The sequence below is a fragment of the Rutilus rutilus genome (genome assembly GCF_951802725.1).
Source record: "Rutilus rutilus genome assembly, chromosome: 3".
Lineage (NCBI taxonomy): Eukaryota > Metazoa > Chordata > Actinopteri > Cypriniformes > Leuciscidae > Rutilus > Rutilus rutilus.
Genome location: NC_140211.1, coordinates 28,145,999 through 28,160,555, shown reverse-complemented (window position 1 = coordinate 28,160,555; position 14,557 = coordinate 28,145,999). Strand labels below are relative to the sequence as shown.

Below are 14,557 nucleotides of genomic sequence, written 5' to 3'. Positions count from 1 at the left end.
GCAAATTGAGCTGCAAATGAAGGTAAATGCAGATATTGTTTATAGCCGCCCTACTGATGAAACAGAAGCTGTAAGGCTGATTGTGATTTATTTGAATATTTTGGCCATTATTGTGACTTCTTGAACATGATGTATGATAGTTTGCTTAACATGTTTCAACAAATAAATAGCAGTGATCCAACACGCTTTCATGGTAATTTGTAACTATTTTGGCAAATTGGAGAGGAATTTGCATGATAACACTTATATGTTTTCTTAAAATCTGCAGTACCCTCTACTGAGGGTTATGTTTAGGGGTGGACCTTAATTAGTTTGTCTTCTAAAAATCTCCAATTCGTAAAATAATTATGTTTTCTCATGAGATTGGGTAGAGCAGTCTGAAATGAATCTATTCCAGTATATCTAAAGGATTGTCTCCAATACTCCAGAAATGTGTAAATACAGTGGGATTACTCTTGCATGTTTCTAAGTAACCAGTAAGGAGGGCATATGCTGGTATGTTAAAAAAATACATGCTCAAACAGACATGCTGAAGTTCAGCATGTGACATTTAACAGAATAATGAGAGCGCTTGTCAGAAACTAAACCTGCTTTACTGATTTCCCCCTTCTCACATCCCTCTGCTTCTCCTCCTCATTCCTCCTACAGCTCTTTTCATTAAAAATATATTTTCATTCACCTCCATAACATGGACATGCATGGCATGCTTTTATTAATTCTGTTACTTGTTAAATGTTTCCGTTATTCACTTAATTGTGATCATTTATAAAAGCAACATCACTACGTTGTTAAAGCCTCTTTTGCTGTTTAGTTATAGCCTACTCTTATTCTTGTCTGTGAAGCTTGTGATATAAAAAATTACTGCAACATGGGGAAACATGGGGATAGGCACTAAAAGAGAGCCTGGAGGATAGTGGAGTAAAAACAGGGTAGACAGAGAAAGAGGGAGAGCGAGAAAATGATGGTGAATGAAAGAGAGGGAAGACGAGTGACGGGAGCAGGGCGGGCTCTAGCCTCCCAGACACGCACAATGATTCCAGTTCAGGAACAAATTGGACAATTTTTCATGGCATGCCCCTTGGCAGCCTCATCTATTTAACTTTTTTATATTTATTTTCAGATTTCAGACTGTAGCAAGCATTCATCTAGACTGAACAGACAACTACGCAACTCTTGTTTGGATCCGGCTCATGTTCACACACAACCTGCTCTCAGTCAAATCGCTGTTACTTTTCTTGAGAAGATGCGGATGTTGTTTTGTGGAAAGTGCTTATATATTCCAGGTCTAAATCAAGCTGATGGTATTTTGCTAATGCATAATGATTGATGAAGAAAAAGAATGAGAGAAAAATGAAGATATTACAACAAACACCTTCTAGTGTCCACAGTCAAAATGGATTCCATGACTGTGGGATGATGTGGAAACTTTGGATTTGTTTGTATGAATATAGGCAGTGGATATTCAGAGATATTTTAAATAAATATAAAAATATTATATACTTAAATGCATGTTGAAATGTTAAGTTTAAAATTAGGTGAAAAATCGAAATGTTTAAATATCACTGGAGATAATACAAAAAGTTTCCACTAACTGTCCCATGCAAATTTTTTTTATTATTTAAAATATTACTTTATATTATAACTGACTTTATTTTTGCAATAAAACCTTAAAGTTTCCTAAGGCTTGAAAAAACAATAATTTAAATGAGAGTTTGTGGCCGAATAAACAACAATTTGAGGTTCATTTATGCACGATGCTATGTCTTATTTATGCAGGTGCGGCTCGGAATGATTTAAATTGTGACAAATACCAGACAAGGAAACACTAGTTAGAAAGACAAAGTTATAAAAGCATTTAGGGCTTTACAAAAAAAAAAAGGGCCCAGAATGTGTATTAAAAGGGTAATTCACCACTTGCAAGATATAGGCTTTTAATAAAACTGAGCTGTTAATACAGTAGAAAGGTGAAATTGGTGCTACACCACTAGATAAATCAAAGAAAATGGGCGGTGGCACTCCTTTTTACCAACACACATTATGCAATGGCCTCAATCGTGAGTGGGGATATAAAATACAGTAAAGTATGATCTGTAATTTTTAAACAAAACCCCCGAAGCTGTCAAAAGTGTGTTTTGCGTCATCTGGCATACTTTTGCTGACAAATAAAGCGTACGCAGTTTTTAATAACATACAGGCTACTAACTGTATGGTTGAAAATCGACTAATTTACTCTAAAGTACACTTCCAAAACCAAACTTATACTTAGTCATTCCCGAATCCCAGCAAACACCCTTCTAATTAAAGAGCATACATAAATGTATTTGAAATCTGAGCAATAGCATATTGCAATATTTTGTAGTCTATTCTATAACAGCTGGATTTGCCTTATTAAGGACAGTGCATACAAAGACAACGTGAACGTACATTATATAAAGATGACAAAACAATAAATAGCAAAGGCCATCACATTAATTTCATATCCAAACTTTTATGCTTCCTTTATCCTTCTGGCAGTCAGAGCGAGAGAGACCAAGTGTATGTGGGGGAGCTTTTGGAAGATGAATTTGGGGCATTGATGTTCAGTCGTTTTGTCAAGATACAGTGAGCTGAGCAAGATTCAAGGCCAAACAATTTGTCATGCACACAAACTAGCTTTAAGATTTAAGAATGCAAAGGACTAAAAAAAAAAATGCAAAGGACATGTTCGACTGCACAGTGCCCTACAGTATTAGGAGACACTGATGTGTAAATGTGTGCCATCATTTATATATATATATATATATATATATATATTTACACACATGTAGCCTATGTGGGCTTGAGAATGTGAGATTTTAACAGCAGGCTCAATTCAATAAGTGCAACTGCATTCATCACAAGAAAGGAACAAGGCACGCATTTGCATTAAACAAACAATTGCACAGAAGTTCATCAAATATTCAACATAACACACACACACACACACACACACACACACACACACACACACACACACACACACACACACACACACACATATAACCACATGCAAACATAAACAACTGGGTTTGGAGGTCGCAGCGTCTTTCTGATCATCTTCATTATTCTGAAAGCAAAAACTCTGGGGATACATTGTTTTCCACTCTTCTTTGAATCAGTGAATCCTTACTGACTGAAGGAATAAAGGATATGAGGAATATGAACCAGCTGTCATTGAGACACACACACAGACACACAAACACACACACACATACGCACGCACACGCACACGCGCACACACACACACACACACACACACACACACACACACACACACACACACACACACACACACACACACACACACACACACACACACACACACACACACACATTAATGAGCATCATCCTGGTTGTCAGGTGGTTCTAAAGCTGTAGACAGACTGCCTGCTTCCTCATGACCGGTGAGGATAAACCTTTCACACACGCACACACACACACACACACACACACACAGACCATCATTAGCATACTTCAGCGCTTCCGTCCCAAGCCAATTTCCCCAAATCAGCTTTCTAGTCTGCTGCTTAATTTGTAAAGAATGAGACAGAGTTGGTTTAAGCTAAATGTGTAACCAGAAAGAACAAGTTTAAAGGGAGACATTAAAATTCCTCAGATGTTCACAAAAGAGGTGCATGCTGGGTAATGGAACACAGTAATGGGAAAGAGCAACAGGAAGCTACACAAATGACACATGCTTCCACTGCATTTGTATCAGTGTGTGTGTGTGTGAGAAAGAGAGATGCAGAGGACAAGTCTCCAACTGAGTCTATTTGTTCTGTACCTCTGTTGAGACGTGTGTGTGTGTGTGTGTGTGTGTGTGTGTGTGTGTGTGTGTGTGTGTGTGTGTGTGTACGTGTGTGTGTATAAGTCCAATTAGGGGCAGTAGTGGTCTGGCACTGAGATTCTTAAACCTTTCAGAACAGAATTAAATTTCTAGGGACACAAATATAGGGACATTTTTTATTTCTACAATAATTGAAAACAATATATACTGTATATTTTTGCACACCAAGGCTGCATTTATTTGATTAAAATACAGTAAAAACAGTAATATTGTAAAATGTATTAAATTTAAAATGTATTTTCATATAGCCATCACTCCAGTCTTTAGTCTCACATGATTCTTCAGAAATCATATGCTGATTTGATACTCAAACATTTCTTATTATTAATGTTGAAAACCGTTGTGCTGCTTAATATTTTATTTGGAAAACGTGAAATTATTTTTTCAGGATTCTTGATGAATAGTTCAAAAGAACAGAATTTATTTGAAAAACATTATAAATGTCTTTACTTTCACACTTTACTTATCACTATTATTAATGAACTATTATACACATGGATTTGTTCTAAATTGCTTTAAGAAAACAAATTAGCAAAATTATAGCGGTATCATGTAGTTTCATGTTGTTTTTAAGACATGATTTCTTCAAATTATACATTAGTTATAATTATCTTTCAAAATAATATATTTTTATTGATTATTTTTATAATTCAATTTCATTGTTAGAATTTTTTGGACAAAATTTGTTTGAGGATTATTACTGAAATCCCATGAAGCAGTTTAGTGTTTAATGTTGTATATAGAGTAGGCTGCCTCATATGCTACATAAAGACCCACTTGTCACCGTTATGTTCTATTTAGTTGAGTTCATTGACTTCTTGTTTGTTTTCATCCATCACATGTTTTCCTGCCACTGATCAGTCACCATGGACACTGACACTAATCATCACAGCTGTTTGTCTTTTAGTTTTTCATCACTTTCATCATTTAAGTTCCTCCCTTTTCCCTCATTGGGAACACAACTGTTCATTGTCGATTGTTGTTTGTGCATTGTGCACACTGTCTCGTATGTTGGCTTGTTATTCTGAGTTTGTAATAAATCTTATGTTATTTTATAATCATCTTCATCTTCTGTCTATCTGAGGGTTACACCACTGTCCATTACTGAACTTTAATTATCATATTGTGTGACTAGATATAAATATAATAGTTCAAATTATACCATATTCTTTCATTGTTTCAGAGGCCACCATGCTTTTCAAAATAAGATTTGTTGTTGTTGTCTCGATATGTTGCTCATACAGTTGACTAGTTGACTTTAACCATGCAGCATTCAATGAAAAAAATCCTTTGAAAAAACATTGGAATGAACATTGGGTCTGAAAGGGTTAACAGACAGGTTATATGCATGTGTGTGTTTCAGTTACATATGGATTTGACCCAAAATAACATACAATAAAATTGTCTTCCTGTTGTGAGGAGAGGAAGAGATGAAAAAAAGGAGCCAGGAGCAAAAGAGGAAAGGGGTGGAATAATCAGCGTGTAAACCTGTGGTGCAGGACATGAAAGAGCATTCACTGTCACCTTCAGCCACAGCTGGGACCTTCAACCTAGCAGCTATATAATTATAACATAGGACATCTAGAAGAATTGACACCATAGCCCTTTTTTAAACATGTATAGTTATGCCTAAAATGGATAAGAGGACCTTAGTTTCCCCACCATGTATTTTAAGTTACCAAAATGCAACAGAAGTCTGTGGACTTCCATCAGCACACCTGCATTATGTTTGAACTATCCTGCAGGGATAGAGAGAGAGAGAGAGAGCTGAATCTTTCTGATGGGATATGTTGCCTCTGGCAGTCTCACTCTCTTTCATCCTCTCATACAAGCTTTCTGGTGAATGTATGAGTGTATGGCACATTCATAGCAGATAAACCCTCTCTGTCTCTGTCTGACATCATCTGTAAAAATAATAACAGATTGCCAGAAAATATCATTTGCCAAAGATGAGTGCGCACACGTAGACTCCTGCCATCAAGCTGTCATTTTTCAAACATCAACTTGGCAATAACAAGGGAAACAAAAGCAAAAGATGAATGTCATAAATCAGTGTGGGGATGTCAGAGAACAACACAGCAGCACAATCACAAACTGTCAGTCAACTGAAAGTGACCTAAATGCACTTTAGCACTAAAGCATCTGTCACAGGAAATGAGAGTGCACATCAGAAAGAGGATGCTCAAGCACTCGCAAAACAAATGGCTTGGGGATTCCTCAGTGTCATGACATGCAAAAGAGGAAAATTACCTCTTTGTTAACTCAGCAGAAATGGCAGGTATTTGTGTATTTTTGCATTGTGTAGCGAGGTCTATAGGGAATCCTTTGGGATTGCAAATCAAATCCACTCACGTTAATGTCATCTTTTATTTCACATACAGTAAATAAAGCTTCTTTATTGGCATTTATGATTCCATGAAGAACATCCATAGAAACTTTCCATTGCACAAAACATTCTTTATAGAGGAAAACGTTGTTTTTTCCTCCAGATTAATAAAATGTTCTTCACACTATGAAAAAAACTAGTTCACTTATTTTTTTGGGATGCCAAAAGGTTTTTTCTATGGCATCGCTGGGAAAACCCCCTTTTGGAAGCTTTATTTTTAGGACACCAAGTGAGACACTGATGCTACTACTGCTACTGATGCCCCCTCAAAGAAGCAGGTTCAATATGAGTCTCCATGTCACAAATGGATTAATTACCAAGTAATAGGGCAAAATCTTATATACTTATTTTTAATTTAAAATCCTTTATGGTTTAAATATAAAACGTTATGAATCATTAACTTTAAAATAGGATTTGTAATGTGGTCTCAGACTTTTGGACCCCACTGAATATGCATTTCAGATGTGTCTCTGTGTGTGTGCTTGTGTGTGTGTGTGTGTGTGTGTGTGTGTCATTGCAAGATGATTAAAACGTTTCTCATCATCCATCTCCCTTTCACAAGAGGAGACGGTTCAGTTCAACGCTGCAGCCAAAATTCCATATCAGCTGAGAGCAGACACAATCAATCCATCTGTAAGCCCTCAAAGACACTCCACGTCATCATGAATTTATCTCTAACCTCCATCACCTTTTTTTTTTTTTTTGCTACAATCATTTTATCCTCAAACACTTTGGCCGCCATCCAGGTGTGATTAAACTATTTCAGAGTGCAGTCACAGCCAATCTATCTCAGAAAAGAATAAATCAATCAAATATTGCAAAACTGTCCCTGGGTCCCAATTTGCATACAATCCATCCTAAAAAAAAGTATAGAGATTAGAATTAGTAAATTCCTGGATGGTCTACTATTTTCAGTGTATGTTCAAAGTGTGCATCTTATGTTCCTTTAATGTGTATAGGAGAATGGGCATGATTATACAGTAAGGCTGCGTCTCATTTCTCTGTCTTACCCCTTACTCTTACCCCTTCCCCTCGGTTTTGCGCGTTCATGTGAGGGGAAGTGGCGTCCCAATTCTCATTTTGATTAAGGGCTAGGGCCAAGGCGTAGGGCTACATAGCCCTTGAAACGAAGTCTGCGGAGGACCACACTTGAAAGAGAGGGGTAGGAATTTCTCAGAAGTGAGTCGCACAAATGTATGTATTTTCAGCAGTTTAATGACACTCGTGTTTTATGATACCTTTAATAAAACGTTCAAGCGGTTTTAATTGTAATGTTTTTGTTTTGAATCCCTAGTTAACCGCTAGCTAGCAGCTATGCCGTTTGCTAATGTTTTGCTTATGGTGTCGCCGGCGCCGCCGTTAAATACAATGAAACAATGTCTTTGACTGATGGCACACAAGCGTGCAAAGATAAAGAGAGACCAGGCAATCGATATAACAACCCGAGACGACGGCATCTTCGTTTGTTTATGTCAACGCGTATCGCCTCTGTTGACGTAGCAGCCAGCTAGAGGAAAGGGAAGATGACGCAAACGGTAATCGAGTGGTGTCTCATTTCTTAGAGAAACGTTCTTCCCCAGAGAAGGGGAAGGGGTAAGACAGAGAAATGAGATTGGCCCTAACACTGTCAGTTTAACCAATTAGAAATGAGCCAAAGGGGTTGAGTTATCACTGTCATACACATGAGTACCAACCAGCAGAGGTTGTAAGACTTTAAGCTTAGAAATTAAAGAGGTAAGAAATTAGAGAGTATTATAGTTTGAGACACTAAAACACTTATAGACAGTATAGACACTGAATCAATAGTTAGACACTGAATCAAAATGTGTTACATGTTGCTTTTGTGGGTGCTCTTGTGCATCAAACTGACTGTTGTATTGATCTGACGGTCTGAGGTTAGACTACCAGGCTACACAATATATATTTTTTAATAAATTAAGAGCTCCAGTACAGTGTCCTGCAAGTTTCCTGTCTTTCTTTTTACTACATGAATCATACTGTTTTTTTTGTGTGTTTTTTTTACCTATTTAATTTGACCTGTTTATTTATTGTATTCAGTCTGCAATGCATTTTGAGCTAATGCATTAACACATAAAGATACAGATACTGATGCAAAACAATGCAATGATACCTCATGCAGACAATTTCGACATTTTCAAATAAAATTATGAGGTGTATATGAGGACAGAATTACAGTAACAAACAAACCTAATTTATATAATATATAATATATATATTACGTTTAAAATCAACATTTTTGTTCTACACAAGACAGTTTCATAAACTCTGCATCCAATTAAAACTCTTCTGCATACTACAGGCTTGTACTAGGCAGTGTGAGTTATAAAGGCTCTCACGAATCAGAGCCACAAAATGAAACTCAAAAGTGTACACATGACCTTTAAAGTGTTGTGGGTATAATTAACACACATTTATCTAATGTCAACAGATAATTATAGAAAACCAAGCAAAATAATGACAGACACAAAAAAATGGGTTAGTGGGGGGAATACTGATGACATAAAAAAAAAAAAAAAACAGTTAAAGTCTGTCTGACCATGGGAAGTGTTTAGGAAAACAAAATTCTTTTTTTGCATATATGTTTTTAGTGAGGCTACTGCTACAGAAGTGGAACACTTCAGCTTTCAGTTCAGATTTAACTGATTTGTAGAATTGTGTCAAGCAGGAATTGTCTCAAAGTAACTTTTTAGTCTGATACCTAGACTGAGCATTAGGGGGATAAATAGATGAAGAAAAACTCCCTCAATAAACCAAAGCTGAAATGGCACATGCTTTCTCTTCCATTTGGCATGAAAAGAATCAGACACTGTAATACAGTGAAGGTACTGAATTTAGTCTTTTATTGACTAGATATGGTAAATCAGGTCAAACCAATCCATTTTATCTGTCACAAATTCCATGTAATGGGTGAAAATAAATCAGCGTTATCGATCTCTACACTATGTCAGGAGCATAAACAAGGTCAATGTGACATCAAAAACTTTATTATAGGGTCTGATGATATTCTCATGCAACGACTGCATGATTACGGAAGTGATCCAAGAAAATAAATCCCATTCAAAATTTCAAGCAGTGTGTTTTAGTAGGTCTGAGTGTGTTGGTTTATGGGTGTAAGAAAGTATTCCTTTATTTTTACATTAGCAGACGCCCTTGTCAAAAGCGACTTACAAATGAGGAATAGCCTACAGCACAGGTGTCAAACTCAGTTCCTGGAGGGCCACTGTCCTACAGAGTTTTGTTCCAACCCTGCTTCAACACACACACCTGCAGTTTTCAAATAAGCCTGAAGGACTTGATTAGCTGATCAGGTGTGTTTAATTAGGGTTGAAGCTAAACTCTGCAGGGCTGTGGCCCGGCAAAAACAATGCAAGAAGTGTTCAAAATACAAAGTTCAGGCATTGCTTAGAGTAGCATAAGCCAGACGAGGGAAGATTAAAGGAAAATAATATATATATATATATATATATATATAACATGCGTGACGCCACTGCTAATAGTCGGGGCCTAGCTAGAGAGGACAAGCAGCGATGCCGAAGCCGCCGCCCCCTCGCGCCTCAGACCAAAAAGAGAGAGAGAGAAGCGCGTGCGACACCGCCCCCTAACCTGGATCCATTCCATCTCTTCACTACCCATCCTTCACAATTCCCTGGCACGACGAGGACACCAGATCCCCTTTTGTTTTAACACTTTATTTCCCCCATTTTAAATAACAGCACAAATACCAGTAAATTGACTAGCGCAAACCTTAGTAAATCACCTTGCATAATTCTCCCCTCATAAATTTGGCTTCTAAAAGGAAAACTCCTACAAATGCATATGAAATAAGGTCAGCCACAAAAATAACCCTGTCCATACCTTTTCAGTGCTAATTTTTCACTGCGTTTCTTTAGTAAATACTGACAGTAGTTTTTTAAATGCCAAAAGAGGGTTTACGCTGGAGCAAGCAGTTGGCAAATCAGGCCCTAAAGCTCATTACAAGTTAAAGAGCCCATGACCAAAGAAGCAATTTGTAATACTTCTTTTTGGCTAAACTATGGACTACTTAATTGACTCCATAATCATTTAAAGCTTGAAAAAGTAAATAAATAAATAATCGTTGTTTTCAGCATTTAAGGACAAGATTAATAAAGAAGCTCTGCCGTTTTTAACATGTCTAGGCTTAAAAGGGTGTTTATTTGTCTGTAGTTAATAACTGGCAAAATGTGATTTTCAATTTGAATGCAAATTCTAGTTGATGTTATGGAGAAATGCCAATGTTCATATTTTGAAATGTAAGATCTAGCATACTACTACTACTATTAATAAAAATAATAACATGTTCGAATAATGAATAAATGGGAATTACCTCTCATTTTATAAAACAGTCTTTCAAATAATTATAGTTCAACATTAATTTTTCTCTTATAAAACCACGATCAACAGATCAAGATCCCTCTGCGCTTCATTTACTGTATCACAGTGGATTAGCATGGCAGTTTACAGTAAAGTCTCACAGTCTATGAGCTTTATGTCTGGATAAACCCAGATAGTACAATTAAAAATCCCTTACCAAAGAATGAGAAAATGTGAGAAAATCCTGCTAAAATTCTTAAAGATAAAGCAGCTATGAGAAACAAGTGAACATCTCTTGGCTTTTATCTCTTCTCCCTCTTTCCCGGCTCTATGAGAACTTTCACCCAGAGGAACATCATTCCATTAGTCAGTCACGCTTGTGGCTCACTCCTTTCTGCTTTCCCGACTGGAGGGTGTGAACACTGCTTTGCTTCACTCACTTTCCAATGCATGTATTAAACTACCAAATGTCAGAAATAGCCACTGTCTTTTATATCTGTTTTAGCTCGGTTTCAGGACACTGAGCAAGGAGATTTTAATCTCGGGCCTCATGCTCTGAGTACAGCTGCTGAAGTAATGGGAGTTTTTCCAACAGAACGAGTCCCTGAGAATGTGAGAGGACTTCTCTGCTGCAAGCGTTCATAAAACACGCACCACAGCACTGGGTGAGAATTATGTCTGACTATGTTACACCATTTAAAGGCACAATATGTAACTTTTTTGCTTTAAAAATAGCAAAAATCACTGTATCTATGTTTTTTTTTGTTGTTGTTGTTGTGTACTTACATTATCCCGACTGTTTCCAACAACTTTCAAACCAGGAGGGGTGGTGTGGCACAATGGATAAGACACATGCCTTTGGTGTGAGAGACCCGGGTTCAAATCCACTGTGAGACACCAATGTGTCCCTGAGCAAGACACTTAACCCCTAGTTGCTCCAGAGGCGTGCGACCTCTGACATGTATAGCAATTGTAAGTCGCTTTGGATAAAAAGCGTCAGCTAAATGAATAAATGTAAATGTAGGAGAAATTTGTTATTTAATTCGAAGACACGTCCCGTTTCTTTATTTCCGTTTTGTCGCCGTCAATGGCGTCATATCCGCGTTGTCCCTGGTTTCCGCTCATACTGCCATAGCAACCAGAGCTATGAACCAGAGCCCTCTGATAGTAACCAAGGCGACAGACGTGGACCACTGTGTAGTTCGTAATGTCTATCTGCACGCTGTTTTCGAGATGCCGAGAGCTCCCATAGACAGTATATAAACGAGAGCTCCACGTCCGAGACTTCGACCGCTCCTACATGTAGCCTACTTTATTAAACAGGTGAGCACATTTACATAAAACTAATCAATGTTATATAGTTCAACAATGAAAAAATGTTAGAATATGATCTGTATGTTATTCTAATGTTTTTCTAGCTTACTGCTAGTCTCATACAGACAAACTAACACATTAATTTCAACACATTCAAATGCAGTTTAGTGTGCTAGTGTAATGTTAGACCAAGTGAAACAGCGCTGCGTTACCTCACAAGTTTAATTTGTCTAATAAACTGACCTGTGAGTTGTAATTCCGCACTTGCGTGTAGTTCGGTAGAATGAAATGTCCATATTCCTTTTATATCCGCGGGACTCGCGTCGCGTGTGGAGCTGATAGCTGTCTCTTAGCAATCCCGAACTGCTTCATATCACAGTCATGATAAAAACATCGATGTATTCAGTCATCCATAAACATTATTAGATCGGTCGGCTTGACGTTGACGACAAGATCCATAATTCTTAGCAAATGTTGCGTCATCAAACTACGCCTTTGTTATTGTAAAGAGGTTAGCGACCCCTAGCGGCGAAAAATTCCATACTGTACGTTTAACTGAACACATAAACACTATGTAATGTAAAATGTTATAAGTTTTATAGCACAAAATTTGTTATGACCTTCAAATCATGGAAGCATCCAGTTTGGATGACAGTCCAGTAAAGGCAATGAAGACAATTTTAATATATTTCATATTTATAGGATATAAATATGTAAATGCTTCAAGCAATGCAGAATCTGAAACAAACCATAAAAGTATAACAACATTGTTTCTCTGAAACATCCTGCTTTCTCATTTTCATGGCCATTTCCCATTAATGAACTTTCTCCGTATCTCTAGAGTGGACAAATCACACATTATTTCCAGAGTAATTACTTGCTGGAGTTCCAGCAAGAGATAACTTGGGACAAAGGAAGTGAAATTTATGCCGTTTGAAATTAAACTGTTTGCCTAAACTCTTTGTCTGAACCGCGCAAGCGATTAACAAAATGAAGGCAGGCGGCACTGAACTCCAATGAATCCATTACTACAGAATCAGCTGCTGTTAATTCCACTGCTGAATATTTTTAATTAGAGACTGAGAAAAGATACTGCTCATCTTCGTTAAGGGACTTAGAAATGTGATTTAATGGAGGTCAGATATATTAGAGACAAGGATAGCTTTATTTGCAACTGCTGTCGGACTTGCTTTTCTGTTTTTCCCTCTGACGCTTTTTTTTCTTTCTGTCTCTTGCTTTCATTCACGCTCGGTTGAGCTCCGCGCTGTAGAAATGAGGGGGCCAGACGCTTTGGTTTTGGATCAGTGGCGTTTGATCCTGCTCCTCTACGCTGGGACCCTGTCTAACGCCACACTGATTGACATTTTGTAGTTGTACGGTGACCTGTGGGGTGTAGCAGCGCATTCACTATCACTCTCTCTCTCTGTCTCACAAACCCAGACACACATTTTTAGTTACAAATACACACCCATATAGGGTTAAGTAATACAGCTGAAGTATAAACACTGTGGTCCTATGTGTTATCAGACATTGCTTTTGTTTGTTTGAGCATCCAGAACGATCCAGAAAGGAACATAAACACAACCAATGGTGCTTAGGGCGGGACTATCAGTTTTGTCCACCCAATGCAAGACAGGAGGAGTGTTTTCAAAAATACATAATAAAAATACATGTTATAAACTATTTTTGTTCGCAAAAATAACTGTCATAACAATAAAGAGATCAAAAAATTATAATACAATATTTTTTAACAAAAATGAAGAGTGATTTTTGTCTATTTATAAAAACAACATTTATAAATATATTTTTGATCAATTAACTGTTGATTAGTTTTATACTGTTATCAAAATATTGACAAAATATTCAACATACAGTATCTCCCAGGGATCCAAAAATATACATATTTTTAGATGCCTTTACCATTTCTGTGTGTTTAGATAATAGCATCATAATGATATAAAGCCAAGCAGAGAGTTGTGAGAAGTGTGTGATTATGATGAATAGCATCGTAATATGACAACCACTGTCCAGCAGAGTTGAAATGTTTTGCCAGCTAACAGCAAACAGAGGCTTTCCCAGCGGCTCACTGAAATTGCCCCAGACGGCAGCGCCATCAGTGAGGACACTCAAGTCTTGTTCCTTAGAAGCCTGAAAGTGTCTGTTTTCACAAAAGCCACTTTTTCCCAGACACTGCAGAAAGTGCATGCATTGTCCGGCCCTGTTCAAAACGCTCTTTGTATCGGCAGTCAAGGTACGGTCGTCCGAGATTTAAAGATAAAGGAGTCTGACATGGGAAAGAGATTCCATCAGGAGTGACTGTGGAGTTACATTTCCTTTTGTCTCCTCAAGTCAACACTAACAGTTGTTACTTCATGTGCAATTCACTTCACTTCACAGACACAAACATCAAAAAGCCATGTCCTCAAACATACTGCATCTCATTTTGAATAACTTTCCTTGAATTATTTTCCTGTTAATTATTAATATTGTGCATTGTGACTATAGAGCTGAGGACAGCAGACAAGCTTTGATGTGTCTCTGCTAAATTGCCTATTACAGACAGCTAGCACTTATTCAGCTGTGACGTCTGTGTGTGTTCATGTTTAAGAGGTTGTGAGGAGATTACTAATGAGCAGGAG

The 14,557-nt window shown here is 37.4% G+C and overlaps 1 protein-coding gene across 4 annotated transcripts in view; it reads right to left on the bottom strand.

The window, feature by feature from the left end:
- sorcs2 (sortilin-related VPS10 domain containing receptor 2) overlaps positions 1-14,557 on the bottom strand; it is a 194,972-nt gene that overhangs the window by 71,247 nt on the left and 109,168 nt on the right. The gene's annotated exons all lie outside the window — the stretch shown is intronic.